The sequence below is a fragment of the Hylobates moloch genome, unplaced genomic scaffold (genome assembly GCF_009828535.3).
Source record: "Hylobates moloch isolate HMO894 unplaced genomic scaffold, HMol_V3 SCAFFOLD_1, whole genome shotgun sequence".
NCBI classification, from domain to species: Eukaryota; Metazoa; Chordata; class Mammalia; order Primates; family Hylobatidae; genus Hylobates; species Hylobates moloch.
This window is the reverse complement of record NW_026652276.1, coordinates 92,978,462-92,984,461: the sequence shown is the minus strand read 5'-3', so window position 1 is coordinate 92,984,461 and position 6,000 is coordinate 92,978,462. Positions and strand designations below refer to the sequence as shown.

Here is a 6,000-nt window from a genome sequence, read left to right as displayed (position 1 = left end):
TGTTATTATACTTTAAGTTTTAGGGTACATGTGCACAATGTGCAGGTTTGTTACATATGTATACATGTGCCATGTTGATTTCCTGCACCCATTAACTCGTCATTTAGCATTAGGTATATCTCCTAATGCTATCCCTCCCCCCTCCCCCCACCCCACAACAGTCCCCAGAGTGTGATGTTCCCCTTCCTGTGTCCATGTGTTCTCAGTGTTCAATTCCCACCTATGAGTGAGAACATGCGGTGTTTGGCTTTTTGTCCTTGCGATAGTTTACTGAAAATGATGATTTCATTTCATCCATGTCCCTACAAAGGACATGAACTCATCATTTTTTATGGCTGCATAGTGTTCAGTGGTGTATACGTGCCACATTTTCTTAATCCACTCTATCGTTGTTGGACATTTGGGTTGGTTCCAAGTCTTTGCTATTGTGAATAGTGCCACAATAAACATACATGTGTATGTGTCTTTATAGCAGCATGATTTATAGTCCTTTGGGTATATACCCAGTAATGGGATGGCTGGGTCAAATGGTATTTCTAGTTCTAGATCCCTGAGGAATCGCCACACTGACTTCCACAATGGTTGAACTACTTTACAGTCCCACCAACTGTGTAAAAGGGTTCCTATTTCTCCACATCCTCTCCAGCACCTGTTGTTTCCTGACTTCTTAATGATGGCCATTCTAACTGGTGTGAGATGGTATCTCACTGTGGTTTTGATTTGCATTTCTCTGATGGCCAGTGATGATGAGCATTTTTTCATGTGTTTTTTGGCTGCATAAATGTCTTCTTTTGAGAAGTGTCTGTTCATGTCCTTCGTCCACTTTTTGATGGGGTTGTTTTTTTCTTGTAAATTTGTTTGAGTTCGTTGTAGATTCTGGATATTAGCCCTTTGTCAGATGAGTAGGTTGCAAAAATTTTCTTCCATTCTGTAGGTTGCCTGTTCACTTTGATGGTAGTTTCTTTTGCTATGCAGATGCTCTTTAGTTTAATTAGATCCCATTTGTCAATTTTGGCTTTTGTTGCCATTGCTTTTGGTGTTTTAGACATGAAGTCCTTGCCCATGCCTATGTCCTGAATGGTATTGCCTAGGTTTTCTTCTAGGGTTCTTATGGTTTTAGGTCTAACATTTAAGTCTTTAATCCATCTTGAATTAATTTTAGTATAAGGTGTAAGGAAGGGATCCAGTTTCAGCTTTCCACATATGGCTAGCCAGTTTTCCCAGCACCATTTATTAAATAGGGAATCCTTTCCCCATTGCTTGTTTTTGTCAGGTTTGTCAAAGATCAGATAGTTGTAGATATGTGGCATTATTTCTGAGGGCTCTGTTCTGTTGCATTGATCTATGTCTCTGTTGTGGTACCAGTACCATGCTGTTTTGGTTACTGTAGCCTTGTAGTATAGTTTGAAGTCAGGTAGCGTGATGCCTCCAGCTTTGTTCTTTTGGCTTAGGATTGACTTGGCAATGTGGGCTCTTTTTTGGTTCCATATGAACTTTAAAGCAGTTTTTTCCAATTCTGTGAAGAAAGTCATTGGTAGCTTGATGGGGATGGCATTGAATCTATAAATTACCTTGGGCAGTATGGCCATTTTCACGATATTGATTCTTCCATCCCATGAGCATGGAATGTTCTTCCATTTGTTTGTATCCTCTTTTATTTCATTGAGCAGTGGTTTGTAGTTCTCCTTGAAGAGGTCCTTCATGTCCCTTGTAAGTTGGATTCCTAGGTATTTTATTCTCTTTGAAGCAATTGTGAATGGGAGTTCACTCATGATTTGGCTCTCTGTTACTGGTGTATAAGAATGCTTGTGATTTTTGCACATTGATTTTGTATCCTGAGACTTTGCTGAAGTTGCTTATCAGCTTAAGGAGATTTGGGGCTGAGACAATGGGGTTTTCTAGATATACAATCATGTCATCTGCAAACAGGGACAATTTGACTTCCTCGTTTCCTAATTGAATACACTTTATTTCCTTCTCCTGCCTGATTGCTCTGTTCAGAACTTCCAACACTATGTTGAATAGGAGTGGTGAGAGAGGGCATCCCTATCTTGTGCCAGTTTTCAAAGGGAATGCTTCCAGTTTTTGCCCATTCAGTATGATATTGGCTGTGGGTTTGTCATAGATAGCTGTTATGATTTTGAGATATGTCCCATCAATACCTAATTTATTGAGAGTTTTTAGCATGAAGGGTTGTCGAATTTTGTCAAAGGCCTTTTCTGCATCTATTGAGATAATCATGTGGTTTTTGTCTTTGGTTCTGTTTATAAGCTGGATTACATTTATTGATTTGCATATGTTGAACCAGCCTTGCATCCCAGGGATGAAGCCCACTTGATCATGGTGGATAAGCTTTTTGATGTGCTGCTGAATTCGATTTGCCAGTATTTTATTGAGGATTTTTGCATCAATGTTCATCAAGGATATTTGTCTAAAATTCTCTTTTTTTGGTTGTGTCTCTGCCAGTCTTTGGTATCAGGATGATGCTGGCCTCATAAAATGAGTTAGGGAGGATTCCCTCTTTTTCTATCGATTGGAATAGTTTCAGAAGGAATGGTACCAGTTCCTCCTTGTACCTCTTGTAGAATTTGGCTGTGAATCCATCAGGTCCTGGACTCTTTTTGGTTTGTAAGCTATTGATTATTGCCACAATTTCAGAGCCTGTTATTGGTCTATTCAGAGATTCAACTTCTTCCTGGTTTAGTCTTGGGAGGGTGTATGTGTCGAGGAATTTAACCATTTCTTCTAGATTTTCTAGTTTATTTGCATAGAGGTGTTTGTAGTATTCTCTGATGGTAGTTTGTATTTCTGTGGGATTGGTGGTGATATCCCCTTTATCATTTTTTATTGCATCTATTTGATTCTTCTCTCTTTTCTTCTTTATTAGTCTTGCTAGCAGTCTATCAATTTTGTTGATCTTTTCAAAAAACCAGCTCCTGGATTCATTAATTTTTTGAAGGGTTTTTTTGTGTCTCTATTTCCTTCAGTTCTGCTCTGATTTTAGTTATTTCTTGCCTTATGCTAGCTTTTGAATGTGTTTGCTCTTGCTTTTCTAGTTCTTTTAATTGTGATGTTAGGGTGTCAATTTTGGATCTTTCCTGCTTTCTCTTGTGGGCATTTAGTGCTATCAATTTCCCTCTACACACTGCTTTGAATGTGTCCCAGAGATTCTGGTATGTTGTGTCTTTGTTCTCGTTGGTTTCAAAGAACATCTTTATTTCAGCCTTCATTTCATTATGTACCCAGTAGTCATTCCGGAGCAGGTTGTTCAGTTTCCGTGTAGTTGAGCAGTTTTGAATGAGTTTCTTAATCCTGAGTTCTAGTTTGATTGCACTGTGGTCTGAGAGACAGTTTGTTATAATTTCTGTTCTTTTACATTTGCTGAGGAGAGCTTTACTTCCAACTATGTGGTCAATTTTGGGATACGTGTGGTGTGGTGCTGAAAAAAATGTATATTCTGTTGATTTGGGGTAGAGAGTTCTGTAGATGTCTATTAGGTCCACTTGGTGCAGAGCTGAGTTCAATTCCTGGGTATGCTTGTTAACTTTCTGTCTCGTTGATCTGTCTCATGTTGACAGTGGGGTGTTAAAGTCTCCCATTATTATTTTGTGGGAGTCTAAGTCTCTTTGTAGGTCTCTAAGGACTTGTTTTATGAATCTGGGTGCTCCTGTGTTGGGTGCATATATATTTAGGATAGTTAGCTCTTCTTGTTGAATGGATCCCTTTACCATTATGTAATGGCCTTCTTTGTCTCTTTTGATCTTTGTTGGTGTAAAGTCTGTTTTATCAGAGACTAGGATTGCAACCCCTGCCGTTTTTTGTTTTCCATTTGCTTGGTATATCTTCCTCCATCCTTTTATTTTGAGCCTATGTGTGTCTCTGCACATGAGATGGGTTTCCTGAACACAGCACACTGATGGGTCTTGACTCTTTATCCAATTTGCCAGTCTGTGTCTTTTAATTGGAGTATTTAGTCAATTTACATTTAAAGTTAATATTGTTATGTGTGAATTTGATCCTGTCAGTATGATGTTAGCTGGTTATTTTCCTAGTTAGTTGATGCAGTTTCCTCCTGGCCTCGATGGTCTTTACAATTTGGCATGATTTTGCAGTGGCTGGTACTGATTGTTCCATATTTAGTGCTTCCTTCAGGAGCTCTTTTAGGGCAGGCCTGGTGGTGACAAAATCTCTCAGCATTTGCTTGTCTGTAAAGGATTTTATTTCTCCTTCACTTATGAAGCTTAGTTTGGCTGGATATGAAATTCTGGGTTGAAAATTCTTTTCTTTAAGAATGTTGAATATTGGCCCCCACTCTCTTCTGGCTTGTAGAGTTTCTGCTGAGGGATCCGCTGTTAGTCTGATGGGCTTCCCTTTGTGGGTAACCTGACCTGTCTCTCTGGCTGCCCTTAACATTTTTTCCTTCATTTCAACTTTGGTGAATCTGACAATTATGTGTCTTGGAGTTGCTCTTCTCAAGGAGTATCTTTTTGGCATTCTCTGTATTTCCTGAAGCCGAATGTTGGCCTGCCTTGCTAGGTTGGGGAAGTTCTCCTGGATAATATCCTGCAGAGTGTTTTCCAGCTTGGTTCCATTCTCCCCGTCGCTTTCAGGTACACCAATCAGATGTAGATTTGGTCTTTTCACAGAGTCCCATATTTCTTGGAGGATTTGTTCATTTCTTTTTATTCTTTTTTCTCTAAACTTCTCTTCTCACTTCATTTCATTCATTTGATCTTCCATCACTGATACCCTTTCTTCCAGTTGATCAAATCAGCTACTGAAGCTTGTGCATGCATCACATAGTTCTCGTGACATGGTTTGCATCTCCATCAGGTCCTTTAAAGACTTCTCTGCATTGGTATTCTAGTTAGCCATTCGTCTAATCTTTTTTTCAAAGTTTTTAACTTCATTGCCATTGGTTTGAATTTCCTCCTGTGGCTCGGAGTAGTTTGATCGTCTGAAGCCTTCTTCTGTCAACTCGTCAAAGTCATTCTTTGTCCAGCTTTGTTCCGTTGCTGGTGAGGAACTGCATTCCTTTGGAGGAGGGGAGGCACTCTGCTTTTTAGAGTTTCCAGTTTTTCTGCTCTGTTTTTTCCCTCATCTTTGTGGTTTTATCTGCTTTTGGACTTTGATTATGGTGATGTACAGATGGGGTTTTGGTGTGAATGTCCTTTCTGTTTGTTTGTTAGTTTTCCTTCTAACAAACAGGACCCTCAGCTGCAGGTCTGTTGGAGTTTGCTAGAGGTCCACTCCAGACCCTGTTTGCCTGGGTATCAGCAGCAGTGGCTGCAGAACAGTGGATTTTCGTGAACCGTGAATGCTGCTGCCTGATCATTCCTCTGGAAGTTTTGTCTCAGAGGAGTACCCGGCCATGTGAGGTGTCAGTCTGCCCCTACTGGGGATGCCTCCCAGTTAGGCTGCTCAGGGGTCAGGGACCCACTTGAGGAGGCAGTCTTCCCATTCTCAGATCTCCAGCTGTGTGCTGGGAGAACCACTACTCTCTTCAAAGTCATCAGACAGGGACATTTAAGTCTGTAGAGTTTACTGCTGACTTTTTGTTTGTCTGTGCCCTGCCCCCAGAGGTGGAGCCTACAGAGGCAGTCAGGCCTCCTTGAGCTGTGGTGGGCTCCACCCAGTTGGAGCTTCCCAGCTGCTTTGTTTACCTAAGGAAGCCTGGGCAATGGCAGGCGCCCCTCCCACAGCCTCGCTGCCGCCTTTCAGTTTGATCTCAGACAGCTGTGCTAGCAATGAGTGAGGCTCCGTGGGCATAGGACCCTCCGAGCCAGGTGCGGGAGATAATCTCCTGGTGTGCCGTTTTTTAAGCCCGTCGGAAAAGCGCAGTATTAGGGTAGGAGTGACCCATTTTTCCAGGTGCCGTCTGTCACCTCTTTCTTTGACTAGGAAAGGGAACTCCCTGACCCCTTGCGCTTCCAGAGTGAGGCAATGCCTCACCCTGCTTCGGCTCGTGCACGGTGCACTGCACCCACTGTCCTGCGCCCA

At 41.6% G+C, this 6,000-nt stretch overlaps 2 long non-coding RNA genes across 2 annotated transcripts in view; one reads left to right on the top strand and one right to left on the bottom strand.

Moving 5' to 3' along the window:
* Positions 1-6,000, top strand: part of LOC131383983 (uncharacterized) — a 99,734-nt gene that overhangs the window by 47,015 nt on the left and 46,719 nt on the right. The window lies entirely within an intron of this gene.
* Positions 1-6,000, bottom strand: part of LOC131383984 (uncharacterized) — a 59,549-nt gene that overhangs the window by 6,871 nt on the left and 46,678 nt on the right. The window lies entirely within an intron of this gene.